At 35.1% G+C, this 25,386-nt stretch overlaps 1 long non-coding RNA gene and 1 pseudogene across 6 annotated transcripts in view; one reads left to right on the plus strand and one right to left on the minus strand.

The window, feature by feature from the left end:
* Positions 1-25,386, plus strand: part of LOC140620347 (uncharacterized) — a 445,283-nt gene that overhangs the window by 230,937 nt on the left and 188,960 nt on the right. The gene's annotated exons all lie outside the window — the stretch shown is intronic.
* On the minus strand, positions 20,751-21,631 carry LOC140619894 (ubiquitin carboxyl-terminal hydrolase MINDY-1 pseudogene; annotated as a pseudogene).

The raw sequence follows: 25,386 nt of genomic DNA on the forward strand, positions 1-25,386 counted from the left end.
CTTTCTTAGGCAAATACATAGATGTGTGATTTTGCTGAGTCCTGTAGCAAGTGTATATTTAACTGTATAAGACACTGTCAAACTATTTTCTAAAGAGGTTTAAAAATAATAAAATCTAAGGAGCAAATTTTCTCAGAGCATTCTGGGAATTCTGCTCCTTGCCAACTCTTAGTGCTATCAATTAAAAAACATTTAGCCATTCTAGATTTAGATTTATTTCCTTTTTTTATGATTTTTAATGATGTTGAGCCCTTTCTCATAAGCTTATCAGTTATTTCTATCTCTTTTGTGAAGTATCTGTTTTACACTTTTGTCCATTTTCTAATTCAGTTGTACTGAGTTCTTTTTGTTATTGAGTTATTGAGTTCTACATGTGTTCTGGAGCAAAGTTTTTGTGTTTTGCTTTTACATTTTCTCAATAGTATCTTTCTTCAATAGTACATTTCTTCAATAGTATCTTTTGAAGAACAGGTCTCCAGTTTATCTTTAGTTTCCTTTGTGGTTTGTGGTTTTATTATGTCCTGTTGAAGAAATTCTTGCTTATCTCAAGGTTGCAAGGATTTTTTTCTGGTTTTCCTCTTAGAAACTTTAATTCTTTAGTTTTACGTTTTATTTATTTATTTTTTTACTTTTTTTTTTTTTAGTTTTATGTTTTATTCTATGATCTATTTTGAATTTAATTTTTTGTATGATGTGAGGAAGGATTTGATCTTCTTGGATATTTCATGTCAGTGGTTTCAGAACCATTTGTTGAATAGATTAATTGCTTACACATTATATTGCCTTGAATTTTTTTTTTTAATTTTTTAATTTATTTATGATAGTCACAGAGAGAGAGAGAGGCAGAGACATAGGCAGAGGGAGAAGCAGGCTCCATGCACCGGGAGCCTGATGTGGGATTCGATCCTGGGTCTCCAGGATCGCGCCCTGGGCCAAAGGCAGGCGCCAAACCGCTGTGCCACCCAGGGATCCCCGCCTTGAATTTTTTATTCAAAATCAATGGACCTTATGTATTTGCGTCTAGTTTGACTTTCCATTTGTTCTATTGATATATATGTCTATTTTTATGCCAAGTCCACATTGTCTTGATAATTTTAGTTTTATATTAAATATTGAAAGTCCTTCAAATTTTCCTTCTTTTTTCAAAATTGTTTTAGCTATTCATAGACTTTTACATTTCCATATATATTTTATTTGTATTTATATATTTTAGAGAAAGAGAGTGCACACACACTTGTTGGTGGGAGCAGGAGGTGGGATAGAGGGGAAAGGGAGAGAATCTCCAGCAGACTATCCATTAAGCATAAGAGCTCGATCTGGGGCGATCTCACAACCCTGAGATCATGACCTGAGCTAAAATCAAGTGTCAGATGCTTAGCTGACTGAGTCATCACCTGCGTATATATTTTAGAATCAGCTTTTAATATCTACAAAGAAACTGCTGGCATTTTGATTGAAATTACACTGAATTTGTACATCAATTTGGGGTGAATCAACACTTTATCAATGTTAGTCTTCCAAACCACAAGCAAGGTATATCTCTCCATTTATTTAGGCTTTCTTTAAATTTTATATGACACTGTTTTGTATTTTTCAGTGCATTTTTGGTGCTCAAATTTGCCATTAGGTATTTTATACTTTTAATGCTATTGTAAATGTTTGTGTTCTTGTTTGTTTCTTTTTGTTTTTAAATATAGTTCTATTGTCCATTGTCATTGGGTTTAGAAAACTTTGGTCCAGGTGCCTGGTGAGCTTAGTTTAAGTGTCTGCCTTGGCTCAGGTCATGATCCCAGGGTCCTGGGATCAAACTCCATGTTAGGGTCCTCGCTTAGTGCCGGAGCCTACTTCTCCCTCTCTCTCTATTGCTCAAAAATAAATAAATAAAGTCTTAAAAAAAAAAAAAAAACTTTGGTCAGAACATGTCACTCCTCTGCTCAGAAATTTCTACTAGTTTCTGAGTTCCCTTAATAAGATCTAAAGTCTTTCAATGAACTAAAAGATTTAGCCCCATATAATCTTGCCTTTGCTACTCTACTAACCCCTTGTCATTCACTTACTCAGCACTAGATACATTGGCATTCTTATTCTTATTTAAATATGCCAAACACTCGGGATCCCTGGGTGGCGCAGCGGTTTAGTGCCTGCCTTTGGCCCAGGGCGCGATCCTGGAGACCCGGGATCGAATCCCACGTCAGGCTCCTGGTGCATGGAGCCTGCTTCTCCCTCTGCCTGTGTCTCTACCTCTCTCTCTCTCTGTGACTATCATAAATAAAAAAAAAATTTAAAAAAAATATGCCAAACACTCTTACACCCTAGAGACTTACTCTGCTTTTTCCTTGAAATCTTCTGCATATATTCACACAGCACGGATGCTTACTATCTGTAAGGCCTTCTTCAACTGTAGTATATAAAGTAGAGCCTTCTCCTCTGCAAGCTCCAAATACTGCCTGTCTCCTTACCTTAGACTAATTTTTTTCCACAACCTCATACTCTATATTTATGTGATTATTTTTCCATTTCTTGTCACTCCCACCATAAGCTTATGAGGGAAAGAACTTTGTTTTGTTCACTGCTGGAATTATAACAGTGCCTGCATTTTGTAGTTGGCACTCAATAAACAGTAGAATGAATGAATGACCTGATAATTAAAATTATTTCAAATCTGAGGGCAGAGATCAGATTGCTATGGTTTACAGGGTGCTATGGTAGAGGAGAGATGGCTAGTGAATCATAGTATTCCTCAGGGAAACTTATTTGAGGGAAGTACCTGGGTAAAATGGAAGCCACTTGGGGAGTAGGTGGCAAAGGAAGATTTTCTTGTTTATTGTTTTAACTATAGAAGACACTTGAGAATATTTATTTAAGGAATCCAGGAAGTTCTCTTAATAAAAGCAAATGAAATTCTCAAGTTTCCAAATGAAGGAGGGATTTTCACATAAGTTGGACCAATGGATCCTGCAACTTTGGTACCTAATTCTTGTCATTCTTCTTCCCACTGGAGCTTGCTAATCTGCTGGCCCTGAGTTGGAGGGGTGTGTGTATGTGTCAGTGCTCTTGCCCGTTTACACTGTCCAAAGCTTAACCCCATAATTGTTATTTCATTGTCACCAACAACAGAGATAACATAGCAAAGCCATGGGAATGGGACAACCTCAAACTCTTGGAACCAGTACAACTTTTGATAGAATCCTAATTCTGTCTTCTTAGTTGGGCTTCTTAATTCTCTGAACCTCAGTCCCTTTGGGCTTTCTGTAGGCTTTCTCCACAGAACTATTAAGAGAATAAATTTAGATTCTATATGTAAAACATAAAGTTTCTGGCATGTGATAAAATTCATTAATTAGTGTCCATATATATAAGCCTTTTTGAGCAGCATTAAATTCTGATAGTTTTACCATTCATATTTTGACTTAGCACACAGTGATTTGTTACTTAAAGTTTAAATTTCTTTAACACATTAATATGATTTTTTAAATAAAAATCTGAAGCACAATATAATATCTGGAGCACAATATTAAATCTGTAAACTGAAGTACAATATAAAATCAAAAGCAATGTTTCCACTAAGAAAGTAAGTTTCTGAATTTAGTAGGGCCAGATATTTGGAGTTTGTGATGATTAATATTTTTAAAAGTATGTTTCATTTGTTTTGTTCCCTGTTAATGACACTAACGTGTAAGCAGGAATAGGTATGAAAACCTTAAAATAAGAATTAAAGTCAGCCGAACTTAAAATCTAGAAAGTCCTATTCATCATGTAATTTATTTATCAATTTAAAATAGAATATCATCATTCTTTTTTCTCTTTTTTTTAGATTCCAGCACAAAGCACATGAGTGTATTATAGTAGAGTAGTTCAGTAGTCCCCACATCTTTGTGTGCATCAGAATTACCTGGAGGGTTTCATAAAACATTACTGAATCCCACAGTAGAGTTTCTGATTCTGTAGGTGGGGAGTGGGAAGCACAAATTTTCACTGCTAACATGTTCCCAAGTAATGATGCTGGTACTGGTTTGGAGACATTTAGAACCATTAGACTTAAAGCAATGGTTCTTAAATCTGGCTGCACATCAGACTCATCTGTGAGGATTTTCTTATTGTCTGTTAGTACAGATTTCCCAACTGTACTTAAGATTTACTATGCCATAATCTCTGGGATTGGTACTTTGGAATCTATATATTTCTTCACTACTTAGATGTTACTGATGATCACTTTTGTTTGGAAACTACTACTTTATAGCACTGGTTCTCAAATCTGGTTGCATAATGGAATTAACTGAGAAGACTTTAGAACTACAAATACCTAGGTCTCACACCCACAATTTTTGACTGAATGGGTTCTACAGTTTGCTCTGAGCTATAAAATTTTTAAAAGGTAATTTTCTTTATTTCTAATTTTGAAAACTTTTGCTTTTTACTTTGTTCTTTAATGTTAAGCTGTTTTCTTGCCATATGCCTGTTTCTGATGTCCTACACATATTTATTAAAAATCTACTATGAATAAAGTGTTATGTTAGCTGCAATATAAAATAAGAAAGGATAGAAGGTAAGTCTTTTTCCTCAAGTAGAATACAGTCTGATTGAGGAGATTAAGGGATGTGCACATGAAAAGTTAACTAGAAATATAAGGGATTACTTCTGCCTGGGAAGATTAGAAAAGACTCACAAAAAAAAAAAAAAAAAAAAAAGAAAAGAAAAGACTCACAAAATACAAGTGAATTTGGTACTTCAGTCCTAGCTAAGTTTTGAGTGTACTTGATTTCCAGATTTCAGGACTATAATACTTAAAGTAAAAAGAGGTACCACTAAGAGAAAATAATTGTTTAGTCATTCAAATATATTAAAATATAATGAATTGACTTTAGTGATAATAGTAATTATGATTTAGTTTCTGGCAAAGACATCAATAATTGAAAGAATATTTTTGAAAAGTGTATAAGACAATTCTCATCTTTATTGTTATTTTCAGAATATTCATTTGTATTTTGTCCTACAAAATGTCAGTATGACTCCTTTTTCCTGTGTAATCTGGAGTTAAATTAGCACATTTCATTGGAGGTGTGCTAATGATGCCAATCTAATTAGTTTGTTTCTCCATATAAACTAGGTAGCTTTGCTTTGTTTTTTTTTTTATCCCAAATTGCACCCCAGTGGCCATTTTGAAATTGTATGACATTTTTATAGAAGATGTCTTAACAAGGAAATGTGGATTTATTAGTGAAATCCATAACCTTTATTTCAAATAGTAAATGTGCTTTGCTTGATTGATGCTGAGTCATGTAATCTTCACATGTTAATTTTATCTAGTTACCTGCCTGCCTCCTCGTGTGACATCATTTTGTGGGCACCTGGTGATGTGAAACATAACTGGGTGACCCTCTAGTCAGCTGGCAACATCTCTGTGTTCTATTTTTAAAAACTCTTGTGAAAACTTTGTCTCTTGAGAAATGTCATGACCTATTTACATTCAGAACTCACAGGTCCTGAGTTTTACAGTATGTTAGTGGACTTAAAACATAGAAAATCCATTATTCATTTATACATTTCCCAATATATGTATCTAAATGCTTTTTTAGAAAGTAGTGAATGTCTAGTTTATGTCTCTTAGGTTGAACATTGTACTCCTTGTATTCTGTGATCATTTCAGGCTTCATTTCAACAAATTAAAAAGAGTGGCAGTACTTTAAGTAATCTCACCATGCCATAGTAACAAACCATTGTGCTCTTAAACAGAATAGACAAGAAAATAGCTTAGTTAAGACACTAAGTTGTTATAAACAACAGGAAAAAAGAAAGAGGGAGGGACTGCTTTAAAATAGCCCTTGTTTAAAGGCTAATGTTAAAAGCTTAGAAAAGGAGAGAATAAACCACTTAACAGCCTTGATTCTGACAATCTTGAATGAAAATAACCCTCTCTCAATATTTTTAACATACCACATATGAGTTTTTGATATTTCATGGAAACAGAAATTTTTGGATAGCAGTAGCATGCCAAGAAGTGGGTAAATATGGGATTCATGCTGGAGCCTGAAAACAGAGGACTTAGTGAGTGACTGAATGTCACAGCATCAAGAATGATCCCCCAGGATTCTGTCTAAGTAAGAGCATGAGTGGAGGTGCTGTTTACTGAGATGTAAAACTGGAATTGGGCAATGATAGATGATCAAGGATTGTTTTTGATACATTTGAGAGCTTGTGAAACATATTGGCAGTTGGACTAAACATTGAGAATAGATCTGAGCTAGTTATATACACTGAGGATTTATTGGGAAATGGAGAGTGTTTCAAGGTATCAGAGTAAATGAAATAATCTCTAGAATGTGCTATGGGTTGAATTTTCAAACCCTCAGATTCACAAGTCTCCGAACCCCTCACCTCTCACAGCCCCCAGAAAAGAATTGTTGAAGTCTTAGCTTTCAGTATCCTACAATGTGGACTTATTTGGAGTCAAGGATCTATAAAGGTCATCACGTTAAAACAGGCTATTAGGATTTAATCCAATATGACTGATGTCTTTACGAAAAGGGGACATTTCAACACAAATACATGCAAAGAGAGAATGTGATATGAAGATGAAACCAGAGATTGGGGTCATGCTTCTCAAGCCAAAGAATGCCAAAGATTGCCAGCAAACCATTGGAAGTGAGAAGAGAGGGATGAAATAAATTCTCCTTCGTGGCTCTCAGAAGGCCACCTTGATCTTGGACTTCTGACCTCCAGAACTCATGAGAGAATACATTTCTATTGTTTAAACCACTCAATATATGGTACTCTAGCAGCCCTAGCAAACTAATATAGAATGCATGCTCACTGAGAATATAAGAAATTTCAAAACTGAGGGTAGCCCAGATGGCTCAGTAGTTTAGCGCCACCTTTGGCCAGGGCGTGATCCTGAGGTCCCGGGATTGAGTCCTGTGTCGGGCTCCCTGCATGGATCCTGATTCTCTCTCTGTCTGTGTCTGATGTCTCTCATCAATAAATAAATAAAATCTTTAAAAAAGAAAAAAAAAAGAAAAGAAATTTCAAAACTGAGCCATGCAGTGCTCCAATACAGAAAGAGAAGGAAAAAATCTTAAATGAGGCTGATATTGAGAGGTCAGAGAATTAGGAGAAATGATAATGGTGTGATATCATGAAAGCCAAGAATAAGGAGAAAACCTCAAGGAGGGATTGGTCAACTGTCCTACATGTTACTATGAGACAGGCACTGTGGCTTTAATGTGGTATTTGGTTCTAAAATGCTATGATTCTCTTATTTGTTTTAGGGTACAGATTGATTGTTTTTTTCTAAGTTATAGTTCTAACAGCAAGTTCACAGGGTACCTGTTGGGTTCAGAGTTAATCTGTCTTCTCTAGAGACCCTGAATGAAGTTTTCAAAATTTTATCAGTAGATAACTCCAATTCTGACACCAAGTCCAATGTGTGGGTTTTCTAACACCACCAAGCAATTCTTTGACACCAGCTCGAGGTCCTATAATTCAATTCAATTCTAACACCATCTATCTATAGATAGCCTCTGATCCCACATGTTAAAGACTCACTTCAGTTCAACAAGACTGTCCCCTCCCCCCTTCAGATGCCAATTGCAAGTTCAGTGCTTCTGACAAACTGCCTGTAAATCAGAGATTTCTGCAACCCTCTCCTTGGGGTCAATTAATTTGCTATAGCAGCTTACAGAACTCTGAGAAACATTTTACATATTAGATTACCAGTTTATATTATAAAATAATATAACTCATAAGCAGCCAGTTGGAAAAGATGTATAGGGCAAGGTATGGGGATGGGGCACAGAGCTTCTGGGCTCTCTGAACACACCACTCTCCCCAAATCTCTACATGTTAACTAACCCTGAAAGCTCTCCAAAAGTCATCCTTTAGGGTTTTTTGAAGGCTTTATTACACAGCATGCTTGATAAAATCATTGACCGCTGGAAATTAAACTCCATCTTCAGCCCTTCTTCCCCTCTCTGGAGGATAGGACTGAAGGTTCCAACCCTCTAATCATATGGTTGGTCTCTTAGACAACCAGTCCCCATCCTTAGGTTTCCTAGGGGCTTTCCAGAAGTCATCTTATTAGCAAAACAAAAGGTATCTTTTTGGCTCTTATCACTTAGGAAATTTCAAGGATTTTAGAGGAGTTCTGTGACAGAGACAAAAAACAAATATAGATTCCTTACTACAAATCACAATAGCACAGTAACATAGTTACTTAGTTCAAAGTTAAAAAGTGAAAAGTTCCCTTCCTGTTCCTCCTCAAATCATCCAGTTCCCCTCCACAGGGATATCTACTCTTATTTTGTGTCTCTCTTGAGATACCTTAGGCATATACAAGTATTTCTAAGAAAATGTGAGCATATAGGCTCCCCTCTTAATCATACAAAGTGGCATGTTATAACCATAGTTTTAGACCTTACTTTTCCGGTTGTTATTTTTAAAAAAAAAAGATTTTTTTTTTTTTTAAACGTGAGATACTAGGCTAAGCACAAACTACAGACAAATAAGTTCATTAGATCTCTGTGGGCCTAATTCACTAAAAGTTTGAATAGATCAATGTCCTTCTTGTAAAAGGTCTTTAAAACTCTATTTAGTCTTGGAAGCCCATCCTGATGAGTTACAGATTCCATTGAATGTATGGCAGAAGGGGGTAAGCCTGTCCACTGACTTATTGCCTGACCTTGTCCAAGTCATTCCACTGACTATAATTCTGGCCATTTGCAGAATTGACACAAAGGGACATATTCCATTTAAGGGAGAATTTTGTAGAGCCAGTCTTAAAATTAGTTTAAATTAGTTTAAAATACTTAGCACACATTTTTCATCATAGTTATACATCTGCTGACAGGATCCATTTAACTTTATCCATTTTGTGTTTGTGGATACAACGTATTTTACTATATTTAAATTCATTATTTATTTTTTTCCTGGTAGGTTGATAGGTTACTGTGAATAAAAAATATAGTTTCTTTCCCTTCAACAAAATCTCAGTCAAGATAAAAAGAATTCCCCTTTGTTAAGAATGATTCCATATAAACATCATTCATTAACTCCATGCAATTGATAGAGTTTAACACTTTATTTGCTACTCCAGCCACATTTTTTTTTTCCATAGGAGAGCAAAAAATGAATGAATATTCACACTTAACTTTTAGCTTCAGGCTAAAATGTATTATGCACCGTATTTTGGTTTTTAAAAATAATCACCTTGTCATAGTTCAATGGCAAAGTGAAGTCAACTCTGTCAATAGAGACAATTTGAAGAGGAAAAAACACTCTTCACCCCCTTGAGTATCATTTCATTTGAATGTTCCTGATTTTTTACCTGCTACTTTTTTTGGGAATGCTCCATGGAACAATATAATGAAGTCTAAAATACCATCCACTGAAGGCTCATCTTTGCTGACAGCACATAGCTGACAAGTCCTGGTGTTCTCATACATTGTCCCTATTTGAACACTATATTTTATGTACCTAAAATGCATGTCTAGAAGGTTCCTTTTAAACTCCACAAGCACAGAAAAAACCTGGATGCCCATATGTCTAACAATGTACTGCATGAATATATTAACACCATCATAGCACCAACTGCTTTTATTGTTTTGCTATAAATGGGATCATAGGATATACATTACTTCAAGTGTATTTTTCAACATATCCCAGAAGAAAGCAAGATCATTTGTTAAAAAATATTTAGATGATAGAATAAAATAAAAGTAGTAGACATTATCTATAATAGAAGATACTAGCAATTGAATGTAGCTGACATGATTTTTTTTTTTTTTTGAGGAGAGGGGTGATAGGGTTGTAGAGAAGGTTTGTGTTCTATTATTTTAGAATTTGCTCTCCAAGAAAGACTAGCATGATTTTCACAATTTTGTCTAGATATTTTAAAGGCCAGAGACTCCTAAATTTGCCTTTGTTTGAGGTAGATTCTGAGTAAATTAAGATTATTCCTTAAGAAAACCAAGATCTCTTCAATGACTTGAGTGGTTCAATTTTCCTATGCTTCATTGCTATTATTATTATTATTTTAATAGGGATCAACACTTTTAAAGAATTGATACTACTCTGCCATATTTTCAGATAATGACAGAAAATATGAATACTTAAATTAATGAATTAACACCATAAGAACAAATAGAAGAATTCTAGGGTCCTTCTATAAATTGCAGGGGAAAAAAGATTATTCCTCATTTGAATATGGCTATAATTAATACAAGTTTTGCTTTAATATTTTATTTTTTGCCCTGGTGTTGGCACTTGTGAAAATCACTTAAGCTCTCAGTGTTTGGGATGAAAGTGACTACAGGGCTAATGGCATCCAGCTCCACCTTCTGATAGTGATATTCTGAAGTCAAAAGAGATTCATAGAGACTTTGAGGTCCCCAGAAGAAAAGCTGCATATGAATTCAAGTGGCAGTTACTGCCAGGACTTAAATATACTGCATCTAAGAAAATCTTTGGTTTACTCTTTTCTTAAATTTCAGGAGAAAAAGTTAAGAAAACTCTTATTATGACAGGCGGCAAAAAGCCAGAAGTAGTTCAAAATGGTTGATCCAAGAAAGAAATTGTATTGAGCTGCGGTAAATGAGCAGAGTAAGAATAACTTCAGTCAAAGTGATAAAAGTCAAAGACAACTTTGAAGACAAAAGTCCCAAGCTGTGTTCTGTAGCTCCTCATGATTTTTTTGGGGGGTAGAATTCCATGTATGTGGACCTATTTTTCTAGGGGATTATAACAAAAGCCACCAAAGCAAGTGTGGGCCACTCTACAAATTAGTAGGCATATCTAGAGATGGATAGCTCCATAAATACCAAATAAATGCACATGTGAGAGACAGAGTTTGTGATTATTTTAAATTCTATTCTCCAGGTATGCCTGTGTGGGTCAGTGGTTGAGCATCTGCCTTCAGCTCATGGTGTCATCTCAGGGTCCTGGGATCGAGTCCCACATCAGGATCCCTGCGAGGAGCCTGCTTCTCCCTCTGCCTATGTCTCTGCCTCTCTCTGTGTCTCTCATGAATAAATAAGTAAAATTGTTTAAAAAAATAAATTACATTTTACAAACTTGTAAGCTCTCTGGACAAAGTGAGAAAGATATGCAAATAGTATGAGATTGTCAGTGTGAGAAAGATATAATGAACTAAGAATATTTTTGTCATGGTTTAAAATGATCATCGGTTACATGCCATTTAACAAAATCCAGTTAGTAGTCAATTATAGACTTCACTCATTTCTTCACATCGTTGTCTCCTTTTTATTCTAAGCTAGTTTATTAACAAGATAAACTCCTTGTGCTATTTGAGAATAAAGGAGCTGAAAATCATATCTCTGTGTGCCTTGAGTCTCTGCTTGATGTCACTAATGCTTGTACACAGGATTTGGGGATTAAGTCATTTTTATTAAATTGAACTGAGTGCTGTCCATATGCTCAAGAGATACCACTAAGATGGTGTCTCAGAGGGGAGGTTATGCAACTTTAGTAGCAGTTTAAGAGGGGCATGGACATCCTTTAAACTATTAGGGTAACTATAGTCTGCATTAATCAATATATAGCAATGAAAGGTAATGGTATAACTGTTCTGGGAAGACCACATTTGGAGTAATGCATCTATTTCTCAATAATGCATTTTGGAAGGTCATTAGTGTACAACATAGTTGGAGAAAGATTTTAGAAAACTAGAAAAGTTCAACCTGGAGAAGGCTTTTGGGAGCATTTTCTGTTTTGATTTTCTCAGTATCTTAGGGAGCATGAGTATATATATTTTTTGTGGCTCCATAGGAAAGAATTAAATGAGTAGCTATAGTTAGAGAGAAGCACATTTAGTTGTATGTAAGAAGGAAATTTTAATTTTTCAATGCCTTTAGTACTCTAAATAAAAATAAGTACATAATTCTGTCTAACATTACCACGTTATAAATGTAACTATATATTCACACTGAGGTAGAATAAACATAATCTCATAGTAGAAGATATTCTGTTAATAAGAATAAATTTAGTTTTAAGAAAAAGTCAGGGCATTCTTCTTATTTCTCTCCATTTGACATGGGCCAATGAAAACATCATGAATTGGCCCTGATCTAAGGACAAATTTTGGGAGCCATTGGCCTTAATTGTGTGATTCATTTGAATCGAAGTCTCCACCCCAAGATTGCTAGAACTCATACAGCAATTCGGTAGCGTGGCAGGATACAAAATCAATGCCCAGAAATCAGTGGCATTTCTATACACTAACAATGAGACTGAAGAAAGAGAAATTAAGGAGTCAATCCCATTTACAATTGCACCCAAAAGCATAAGATACCTAGGAATAAACCTAACCAAAGATGTAAAGGATCTATACCCTCAAAACTATAGAACACGTCTGAAAGAAATTGAGGAAGACACAAAGAGATGGAAAAATATTCCATGCTCATGGATTGGCAGAATTAATATTGTGAAAATGTCAATGTTACCCAGGGCAATATACACGTTTAATGCAATCCCTATCAAAATACCATGGACTTTCTTCAGAGAGTTTGAATCGAATACAATGTAAGGGTGAAGGACAACTATAGGTGGTAGCTTTATTTATTTATTTATTTATTTATTTATTTATTTATTGGAAGATTTTATTTATTTATTTGAGAGAGAGAAGGCATGATCAGCAGGGAGGGGCAGAGGGAAAGTGACAAGCAGACTTCCCTGAACAGGGAACCCACCGCAGGGGTGGATCCCAGGACCTTGAGATCATGATCTGAGCTGAATGCAGACACTTAACCTACTGAGCCACCCAGGCACCTCAATAGTAGTTTTATATCAAAGATTTTAATGTTATTTTAGAGAATGAAAGCATCTTTCATTGTTTATAAATGGCTAAACAAAATATTAATCCTTATAGCTTGGGAAGGGAAAGATAGGGTTAAAAAATAGACTTCACTTGCTTAAAGCTCTCTAAAATATATCTGGCTATTTCTTCTTGCGTTAGGCTCTATTTAGATGTTGGTGCAAATTGGTTAGTGAAATGGACTTTTCTGCTTCCTCATTTTCTCTTCATTCTTTTGATGGGCCGACTGGTTTCAAATATCATGAACTATAATGATAGGCCATAATTTATTATGTCAGAGTTAGCAAACTCTAGATGAATTGTCGTAAGAATGGAAGAATGTAGTCGGTATTTTTCAAATGTCCTACAGCTTTTTGCAGCTTAAGAAAGAAATGTGAAGCTATACAAAGAGCTAATAACTTCTTCCACTGGAAAGTAGCCACCTTTCTATCCAATTGTAACTAAAAGAAAATGTATTTAATTTATTATTTCAATTTACAGAAGTGCATCCACAGCCCAGACCTCAGTGTAACACAGAGTATATATTTCATTTCAGTAAAGAAAGCCTGAACTGAATCAATATTTGAAGGACCTGGAACTGAATGGAGGTCAACAGATTCTGGATCACTCAGACAACCCAGCAAATCTGTCCGTGTGTTTGAATGCCTGAGTGTCTGTACCTTACTCATTGCCCTACATGTTTAAAAATGACACACCTAGGGGATTGTTTTCTGAGTGTATAGGAGTCCCTATGAAATCTGATGCATAATCAGTTCCTAGTCCTTGCCTCCATCATCACACATGTAGCTTAAAGCAGAATCATTTATTTCTAGACTGAACAATTCCCATATTCAGAACAATTCATTTAATTCTGAATTGCTGGTTAAAACGGTCTATTGGAACATTGTAAATAAGGTGTTATGTTTCTTTAAAACCTTCTTTTAGAAGAGTTCATGCCTTCCCCTCCCCATTTTTTGAAGTGAGTTTCCATGAAGTTCTAGAACTTTAAATAGCAGCAATATCATTCAAAGTGATATTTTGTTTAAGCATCCCCAAAACCTTATTTAAGCATCCTCAAAATCTTGGTTTCTGTTATGCACTAGGTTAATCTTATTTCTATGTTCAAAGTAATATGTACTTTTTCCCATAGTCATCACAAAAGTAACATAGTGATTCCAGCAGAAAAAGATAATCAGTGTTACAGAGAATCATCCCAAAGCCACGGCTGATATGAATCTCCTTGCCTAGTTAAGCAAAAGGAAATAGCACAACATGGGTCTTCCATAACCAGACATTATGAGATCTAACTTAGAAACCTAACTTAACTTCAAGATCAGTTCTCCATCACAGTATCCTGTGTATGTGTGCGTGTGTGTGTCTGTCACTCCATCCCCTGTTCTTCTTAAAACTCTCCATATTCTCAGCAGTGTGTGTGTGTGTGTGTGTGTGTGTGTGTGTGTATGTGTTTTCTCCATTCTTAGACCCAGAATAAGTTATACCATAGCACTCTGAAGGGTAGACTAAAATATCTCATTGCAGTTCAGGGATATGATCAAAGTCGTCTATATAAAGGTTAGTGAAAAGCGTGAGGTAGTCTGAAGGAAGCATTCCATGATTTTTCATGGTTTGGCACTGGAGCTCTGTGATAGGCATCCAGAATAGGATTAACAAGAATGAAATTGTCTCCAACTGAAGGGTGTATACACTTACTTTCATCTTTATCTTAAGACTCATTACTTTCTGATATTGGCTAAGGTGTAGCCAAGCTGTTGTTTGAATGCTAACCAAAATAATGTGCTACCCCCTCACTAACTAAAAACGCCCCAAACACATCATGTCTAGAATAGAATTTTGTTGTAAAGTCATTTCTAGGCATTTATTTGGAATGAAAAACGAATATTCTAATAATGAATTGTTAAAGATATTTTAAATTGATATTTCCCTTTTGAGAATATTTTGGTATTCTGGACATATTAACTAATCTATGTCCTTTTCTCTTCAGTTAAGGAAATTTTCTAAGATTTGAGGCACAAATTTTTATAGCAAATGCTAATCTTTGTTTTCAAGTAAGGTGTTTTGCTATTTCAGGAAAATTTTTTATTATGCTTAATCACTTCGATGCTCATTTGATTCTAGACCCTAAATAGACTCTAGTTTAATCAATGAGCCTTAGGCCATAAGAATAAATGGAATATTAAATCTGCACAGACAGAGAGGAATGGAGAGACTGATTAAGAAGATATGAGAAATTCACATATTAGCAGAAAAGATGAAGAATGGATTAAAGCACTATCTGGAGAAGGTACTAGAAAATTACCATTGTGGGATCAGTAGAAACATTTTTATATGTTTTGTATTCTAGAAGTGCTTTTGTTCTAGTAAGAAAATAAGATTCCATATGGAAGAATCACTTCTGTGGCCTTTACTTGCATGCAAAAATTAAAATTCCAGGGGTAATTTACCTTATTTATATTATTTCTAGATTATAATTTTGCTGGGAGATAAATACAAATGTTTTATTTAATTTTAACTATTTTACAAACATTCAACAAATGTCTAACTTTTTCTTTCCCAAAGACTATCTTTTTATATATGGTAATATTTAAATAGTTTATAAATTTTCTTTTACTTATGAAATGATTACCAGTGGTTGTTAATTTCTTCAGAGTTGAAAATCTATTTGAGAAGCCCAACAAAAGCTTTGGACCCTGCCCCAGATAAATAGTTACATACTTACACAATCTTAGAAAAAAAAATTATGGTCTTTACAAAATACTTAAGGTCTATCCGTGAATGCTTAAGAAGCCCTAGATTAGAATAAGGTAAGATTGCAGGTTAGTTGACAGTTTACCATGACTGAAAAAAAGTTTGTTGGTGCCTTAGAAGTAAAAATAGCTGACAAGGCACAAAATTCTGGTTGTAATCTTTAGAAATGATGTCGTTTATTAGCATGTAATGAATGTTCAGGATTTTTGGAGTTTCACCAACTTCAGTTTTAAAGTGAAACTTCATTGCTATCCTATGCTGCGTTTATTTGAGAAGTGAGAATAATTACCACTGTGCATTCCAAAGAGAGTCCAAGTTAATTTCTATTAGTGACAGGATATGCAATATCATATGTAAACAACAACAACAAAAGACTACCTAATTAAAAGATTTCAGAAGGAGATTTCAATTTTCTAAATGTTGGTGCTCATACTAAATAATATGTCTCAATTGAGCCAGCTTATATCTTTGCCAAGTTTCTGTCATTTGGCAGGTTGTTCCAACATTTAAATTCAAATATTCAATGAAAAGAGCTCTGCAGAAAGGAATTTTTTTCTGAATGAACAGTTTTACCTGCCATCCATGTATGCAACAAACTATTGCCCCACCCCAGTTATCACTGGACAGCCAGTCATTAAAAATTTATTGAGTGCTTACTATATGCTAGGTTTTGAAGTACAGTATATAGTCTTTATCTTAAAAAGCTGTGATCTACAAAAAGAAAAGGCATTCAAATTGGCAAAGAAGAAGTCAAACTCTCTCTCTTTGCAGATGGCGTGCTACTTTATGTGGAAAATCCAAAAGACTCTACCCTAAAATTGCTAGAACTTATACAGGAATTCAACAAAGTGGCAGGATATAAAGTCAATGCACAGAAATTAATTGCATTTCTATACACTAACAATGAGAAGAAAGAGAAATTAAGGAATCAATCTCATTTACAATTGCACCCAAAATCATAAGATACCTAGGAATAAACCTAACCAAAGAGGTAAAGGTTCTGTACTAAAAAAAACTATAGAACACTTTTGAAAGATATTGATAAAGACACAAGGAAATGGAAAAACATTCCATGCTCATGGATTGGAAGAGCAAATATTGTTTAAATGTCTATGCTACCCAGAGCAATGTATACATTCAGTGCAATCTCTATCAAAATGCCATCAATGTTTTTCATAGAGCTGGAACAAATAATCCTAAAATTTGATGGAACCAGAAAAGACCCTAAATAGCTAGAGTAATGTAAAAAAACAAAACAAAACAAAACAAAACAAAAAAACAAAACAAAAAAAAAACCCTGGTGGCTTCACAATTCTGGACTTCAAGCTCTATTACAAAGCTGTAATCATCAAGACAGTATGGTACTGGCACAAAAATAAACACATAGATCAATGGAACATAATAGAGAATGCAGAAATGGACCCTCAACTCTATGGTCAACTAGTCTTTGACAAAGCAGAAAAGAATATCTAATGGAAAAAAAGTCTCTTCAATAAACGGTGTTGGGAAAATTGGGCAGCCACATGTAGGAGAAAGAAACTGGACCATTTTCTTACACCATACACAGAGATAAACTCAAAATGTATGAAAGACCTAAATGTGAGACAGGAATCCATCAAAATCTTGGAGGAGAACACAGGCAGCCACCTCTTTGACCGTGGCCACGGTAAATTCTTGCTAGATACATCTCCAAAGACAAAGGAAACAAAAGCAAAAATGAACTATTGGGAGTTCATCAAGATAAAAAGCTTTTGCATAGCAAGGGAAACACTCAGCTAACTAAAAGGCAACCTACAGAATGGGAGAAGATATTTGCAAATAACATATCAGATAGAGGGCTAGTATCCAAGATATATAAAGAATTTATCAAACTCCACACCCAAAAAACAACAATCTAGTCAAGAAATGGGCAGAAGACAAACAGACATTTCTCCAAAGAAGACATGCAAATGATCTACAGACACATGAAAAAATGCTTCACATCACTTGTCATAATGGAAGTACAAATCAAAACCACAATGAGATACCTCCTCACATCAGTCAGCTGTAATCTGACTTAATTAATTAATTACTTTTAGCCAGGAAAAAACAAATGTTTGCAAGTATGCAGAGAAAGAGGAACCCTCTTACACTGTTGATGGGAATGCAAGCTGGTACAGCCACTCTGGAAAACTGTGTGGAGGTTCCTCAAGAAGTTAAGAATAGAGCTACCCTATGACCCAGCAATTTCACTACTAAGGATTTACCCCAAATATACAAATGTAGTGATCTGACGGGCACCTGCATCCCAGTGTTCATAGCAGTAATGTCCACAATAGCCAGTGTGGATGTCCATCAACCGATGAATGGATGAGGAAGATGTGTGTATATACACAATAGAATATTACTCAGACATCAAAAAGGATGAATGCTTACCATTTACATTGACATGGATGGAACTGGAGGGTATAATGCTGAGCAAAATAAGTCAACCAGAGAAAGACAATTATCATATGATTTCACTCATATGTGGAATATAAGATATAGCACAGAGGATCATAGGTGAAGGGAGGGAAAACTGAATGGGAAGAAACCAGAGACGGAGACAAACCATGAGAGACTCTTAACTATAGGAAACAAACTGAGGATTGCTGGAGGGGAGGTAGTTGGGGGGGATGGAGTAACTAGGTGATGGGCATTAAGGAGGGCACATGATGTGATATGCAACTGATGCAATACTGAACTCTACATCTGAAACTAATGATGTATTATGTTGGCTAATTGAATTTAGATTTTTCTAAAAAGATATGGTCAACTGAAAAAGGAACTAGGATTTGATGTGATAAATGTTATCATGGGGACAATATGGGGCACTCTAGCTCCTCATTGAGGCTTAGTTGTTATGGAAGATTTATCGATCCTATGCATGTCTAAATTTAAACATAAAGATGAGTAGAACATAATGTGAGCAATGCAAAGATATTTGGGAAAATGAAGATGGGTGGAAAAAGTTACTTTGGGACCTAAGAGGAAGAAACAACAGGTTTAGAGTATAGAAAGCTAAGGATTTTGATCCCAAGAGCAATGTGAAAGTAATACAGAATTTTAAGCAGAAGAATGACATGCATTATTTTGAAATTTAGAAACATCACTCTGGCTGCAGTAGAAAATAGTTAGAAAGTTGGATACCACTGAGAAATTGTAGGTAAAGATATTGGTGACCTCAGTAAATGTAACTAATAGAAAGGAGTGGAGCATTAAACAATTCATCAGAATTAACACGTGAATGACTGGGGGAAAGCAAGGAGTAAAAAATGATGCCCTCATTTATGTTTTATGTAATTCGGTAGTTTTAACTTCTGTTTTTATGTAAATGGTAGAACAATTTACAGTGAGCGATAGAAGAGTTTTTGGAAGGAAAGAAGAGGAGTTCAGTTGAAATATGTTGCATTGTAGTTGAATATGGAAAATCCATAGTTCGCTCACTTAGTAGTTAGATATGCGGGCTTAATATTTTAAGACCTAGGATATATATACCTATATAGGTATGGATGTTATTCACATATACAAAAATGACAGAGGTGTCAAATCCTAATTAAGGAAGAATGAAAATGAAACATTGAATTTGTTGACAGCTGTCAGAATGTGCCCAACAAAGATGAGCTTTTGAGAACAATCTTAAGGGGAATGTAAAAGCCAAAATATCATCGGTTGAGAAATAGGAAGTGAGGAAGTGAAATCAGTGAATGAAAGCTACTCTCTTAAGTAGACGGCTGCTAAGTGGAGGGCAGATACCACTGAACAATGCTCGCTTAAAAACAAATCTATCTTGCTCGAAAGAGCCTTATTTTTTCATGTACGTAGAGCTAAATTATACCAACTATGTATTATTGCCAAACTAGAATTAAACCACCAAACATAGGTCTGAGATTTATTAGGCTCCGTATATTTTGTTTTCCTTTCCTTGCTAGGAAAATCAGGATGTTTACAATTACGGAATACAATTTGGCTTTTATTTTCATGTGTAATGTCAAGATTGGGTATAAGAGTCAGAGACAGATAAAAAGAAGAGAAACCCAAGCATATTTCTCTTGGATTTGGATCAGCTGAGTTTCTCCCTGAAGGATGGAAGTAAGCTTATTAAAATGAAAGTGCCTGCTCTCTTTTAATTATTATTTCAAAATGTCAAATCTCTGGCTTGAAGGCCTGACTAGCTGAGCATTAGCCCTTGAAACAGTCAAAAGGCACAGTGTAAGAAAGTGAGTTTGAGTGTGATGAAATCTCCCTGTTCCATTGATTCTAGTGATCAGAGCCATGGGAGGTTAGGGCAGCTGTCCAAGATAAAGGTCAGTAGAATCTGGGTGCCAGTGTATTTCTGCAGAGCCCACCGTTAGCTTAGTGTGCAGATATTGCATACTAAATTTACACAGCACAAAGATTCTGATCATAAGTCTTTAATCTTTGTTAGTGAGACAATGAACTAAATTTTGCATCCAACGTTGACCCGATGCTATAAATCTGTAAGTCAATAGCTAAGAAATTTGTCAAACCCATGATAATTATTTTTTCAGTTTATAGCAATTCTAGTTCATTGGTCACCTTGTTGAGTGGGCCATACCATGCTGTGACAGCTATGTACTGATAAGATAATTGGGTAAAAATTATTTGATCATTTGAGTTCAAATAAGGGAAGGGATCTAAAATATTTTAAAAATGATTTTCAATATAATTAGTTGAATTCGCATCTAAATCACATTTTATTATCCTTTTTATTTAGCAACCTCTTCTAATACACATCATTATAATGGCATTTACTGTCTTTATTTAGCTAGCAATTTTTTTCCCCAAGTAATATGGGATGAAGCTGTAGTACAGGAGTTGAGAGCTTGGGATCTAGAATCAGCAAGTCTGTTTAGAATTTCAGATCTACTATTGACTAGCTGGGTAATCTTGAGTGAGCTATTGCTTTCTTCTGTGTCTCAGTATCCTCATCTATAAAGAGATGGCAGGAATGGTACTTCTTGCCTTGAGATGTGAAGATTAAATGAGATAACTCAAATATTGCTATAATAAGCATTCAGTAAGTATTACTGGGTCTGAATTTAATATTTATTGCGTGCTCTGATCCCTAACAATTCATAAATAAATTACCTTGCATATCTCACAGGCTGAGCTAGGGGAGCAAGCAACATAGCCATAGCCTCTAAAAGAAGGAGCAGGGCAGCTTAGCACTGGCAGGGACCATAGGAGAGCACAGTCTGCCTTGACAACTCTCCCTAGCTATGTGTCCAGATGTGGCTCCTCTCTCCTGCTGTGACAAGGCTCACACTGGTGCAGGCTGGACTGCTTGTTGCTGTATATACTTCTCTCGTTCAAGTTGCTGGGCTAGCTCCAAGTTGCTAAACCCCAACGTACCTTGTTGCTACTCCCACCTTTTGCCAATCTACCCAGGGAATGACTGAAGTACAAGTCAGAGTCACAAGGGCCCCTGTCTCCATCCACAATGCGTAGTTTTCCCATACTATTTGCTCCTTCTGGAGAAGGTCCTGGTGCTGACCATTAGGTACAAGGGGCTTTGATGCTTAGTCATAGCACTAAAATGCTTATTTTAGAAGAAGACACTAAGTTCACTTTTCATGGCAGCTGCCATTAGCTCACACAGACCATGGTAAATCCTAGCTCTCTCAATAGTCTCCAGGAACTGCTCTGCAACTGGGGCCTGTTCTGTTATGAGGTTGGTGTTCCTGGAGTGTTTGGAGGTGAAAATCTTCTCTACCAGCTGGTTATAACTCAGTTTCCCAACTGCACTCCCAGCCTCATAAGTCTGGGGATCAACAAGCCAGCCATAGTATAGAGTTATGCTTAGCGGGCCAAAGATCCTGCACTCAGATGCACACTTAGAATCTGAGACACCTGTGAATTGCACATTGATATTAAGACTTACAGCCAGTTTAGGCAGCGTTGTCATTGCATCATGCACATTCTGCTGAAAATGAAGCTGAAGTCCCTCCGATTTCGGGGAACTGACGGACAGGAGGTAATCTCTCCAAGGTGGGCCATGAGATCATCTAATGTGATCACTTCCTTCTGAGAGAGCAGCATACACACACACAGAAATATGACATATAGATACACATATGACATATAGATGGCATCTTTATATAAAATTGTTAGTTTGGGTTTTATTGGCTCCTATGGTGTGCTCAAAGTGTTCCTTTAAAGTAATGTTCTTAGTGTTTTTTAAATAATTGTCTAAAAAATGTTTAAATGTTGTTAGTTCACATAACATTTTGATTTCTACCCTCATCATCTTTCACATTACCTTTAAAGTATAGTGAAATGAAAATATTTAACATTGGAAAGAGAGAGAGAAAATAGAGAACATCTCATCTTCTGTTATAGAACCCAAAATAGAGGGGTACCCGGGTGGCTTAGTGGTTAAGCATCTGCCTTTGGCTTAGGTCATGATCCCCGGGTCCTGGGACTGAGTCCCACATTGGGCCTGCTTCTCCCTCTGCTTATGTCTCTGCCTCTCTCTGGGTCTCTTGAATAAATAAATTAAAAAAAAAAAGAACCTAAAATACGTGTGTGTATGTGTGTATACAGACACACATACATACATATACACATGATGTATATACACATATGATATGCATAAATAGATATATGTGTATATATTTATGCATACATATGTATGCATATATATGTGTGTAAACACATTACCATAATAGGCACACTTTACGCTATGTAAAATACATGTGCTTGTTTTTCCTTATATTGTAACAATAGAAATGTATAAATTTTAAAACAACAAAACATAAAAAGACAAAATGACTTACTTAAAAGGTAATTATTACCTTGGACAACACTTTCCCCTTCTTCTAACACCAAATGGTAAGAGATTTCAAATCCATCTTGAGATGTCACATAGGTAATATATGTGACTAACAAGTTCTGTGTTTCTCCTGAAAGAAAAATAGAAGAAGCTCCACATCTTCTGATACTAACTTCATAATGGGCTCAATTAAAGGACATGTGAGAATTAGCAATTCTGAATTTCATTGTTATGAAGTTTGGTTACTCTTCTAAGCCCCATTTAGTTATATTTGACTATCAAATGTTATAAACAATTTTGATAGGAATGATGGAAATGACTGTGCCTATAAAAATATTGCTCAAAATTTGTAATCAGAACAACAAAAATTGTTTCCAAATGTACATGAGATTATCATCAACAGAATTTCAGTGAATAAAATACTTTCTGTGTGTGTGTGTGTGTGTGTGTTAATCCATTAGAAGATTTAGTCTGGTCTCCCTGACATAAGGGTGATAGGTTTCTATCTCTTAGTCTAATTAACACCTTTAATCTTTTTTAATGGTTAGGCATTCTCTCTTTGGTTTTGAGGCATGCTAGAGATAAAAGCACAGGAGGCTGGAGGTTAATCCTTCCTGTACTTTATTTCATAATTTCTGCCACAGGGATTCCCTTTCTATCATGACTATTTATTCAGGAACCCTGATGATATGCTTTGAGTAAGAGACAACAGATAGTTGGTTTAGAACTATCATTCAATATTACTTAGATATCAAATTACAGGGTTGTAATTAATAGCTGTTAAATGAACACAATTCCAATTTCTTATATGTCGTTTTTATTATTATGCATCAGAAATGAATCAAATTAGGGCTTTTAGAATTGATATTGAAACTAGATAGCCCCACTTTAACTTACTCTACAAGATGGGAACAATGGTGGCAAACAACCCCAGATTTAGTGAATCAAGGATGTTATAGATGAATACTAGTGCATTGATGGTGGTTTGCTTTTTCTCACTAAAATGAAGAATAATTGAATTTCCTGGGATTGATAATAGAAATATATTGATTAAAATTTGGCAATCAGTAGATTATAGAGGTTTGATTTTTCACTTTAGAATTAGGAATTTTTTTTAGTGAGTATGAGTTACATGTGTTTTGACAATTTGCCCCCAAAGTCTTAACATATTTTTAAGACAAATTTGTTTTCAGAATTTTGGAAAATATATTGAGATTTTATTTGTAAAAATTCTCTCTTCTTCAAAATCCTCCATTAGGAATTTTAAGCCAACTTAGGTTTTTAAGTATTTTGAAATTAATAAAACCTCTTCAATAGATTTGTATGACTTGAGATTTCAGTTCAAATATTATATATTTGGTATATATATATTTATATTTCTTCAACCAATTTTGCTTTAATTGAACCAATATGCTATCTCTTCAGAATTATAACTGAAGAAGAGCTTTTCAAAATGGACTTGTTTTCTTTTAAAAAAAAAGGAGAGAATTAAAATAGTCTCAATTTTACAAGGATTATTAAAATAAATGTTTCTGAATATTACATACACACATGCACATGCACATTCTAAAGATCTCTACATAATTTTAAGGTAGAAAAACTCAGGAGTTAAGGATGCTAATTAAATATTTTAAAATGGGACAAATTCCCTGGAGAAAGTACACATATAGGCAAATTATAAATTAAAGCACTTTCAGAATTTTTTATTATGAGCTTTTTAGAATGTTTGGTAAAATATATATGTGAAACACATTTGCAAAGAAAAATATAATAATCAGCTCTACCTTTACTTCGTGCTATGGGCACTACATTTATTCTGAATATATAACTACATAAGTAAAATATATTGGTTTAAAAGAGATTTATTTTCTTTTAAAAATATTCTCTTTAGTGATTTGTGAAGGGAAAAAAAGAATAATGAATAATATAATAGCAGTCGAGTGAATTTGAGTATTACCTGCTTTGTGTCTTCATAAACCTAACTTCCCAATACAAACAGATGATTATTATTCATTCTAACTTTTCTTTACATTTTTTGGACTTTGCAATTTTTATGTGCTTAGTGAGGGATATCTACATACAAAATACATTTTTTTTTCTGTCCTGCCTCATCTCCTGCCATTATATTGACTAGCTACTTGTTTTTGACCAGAATAATAATTGACCTAGAATAACTGTTAGATTCCATGTCTTTAACTGAGAAATGAGGATAATGTCTGCTTTAGATTGTGTGTGTGGGTGTGTGTGTGTGAAAACCAAATATAATGTTTACAAAGTTCCTAGCACACAGACTGCACTCAACAAATATTAAGGATGCCTTCTCTTTGAGACATTTCCCATCTTGTAAGTAGCTTCCCATTACACTATCAAGTTGTGGTAGTTAAATGGATATAATATGTCATCTTTTGAAAAGCCAGAAAGCCATGATTCAAATAAGTATTACTTTTCCCAGGAAGATTGTCTTTGTTCTTCTCTTTTTCTCTCTCCTTCATTATTTTTATGTTAAGTGTCTGAACCAAATGCTTTGCTATCTTTCCAGCTTCTTTTCCTTTTCTTTTACAGTCATTGGCTTATAGCAACTACAGCAAGTTCATCTGCAGTAGAAATTGGAAACCAAAGCACATGACAAGTCTGTACAGAGATTAGACAGTGCAGTTAGAAGTGTTGTAGTGATGTGGGCCAGCCAGTAGAAAGAACTCCTGTGATCCATTCCTCAACTCTATCTCTCACAGTCCTGTCAGGAGCCAGAAGGTCTAGCTCCTGGCTTTGTTTCCCTTTGGAAGTCTGTTCCCAGGCCATCTTCATGGACCTGTTACCAGAGTGGTCACACATATTAAGAAAAGTTTCACTGTTGGAGTATAATGCTTGACTCTCCAGTCTTGAAATTCATAAGAATTTTATCTGTAAATTTACATCTTGTGAGTGAAGTGATATGGGACAATGGAGCATGTGGCCAGGACTTGGAGCCTGGTTCACACACTCTCCTCCTCCTCAAGATGGTTTC

The sequence above is a fragment of the Canis lupus genome, chromosome 28 (assembly GCF_048164855.1).
Source record: "Canis lupus baileyi chromosome 28, mCanLup2.hap1, whole genome shotgun sequence".
NCBI lineage: Eukaryota > Metazoa > Chordata > Mammalia > Carnivora > Canidae > Canis > Canis lupus.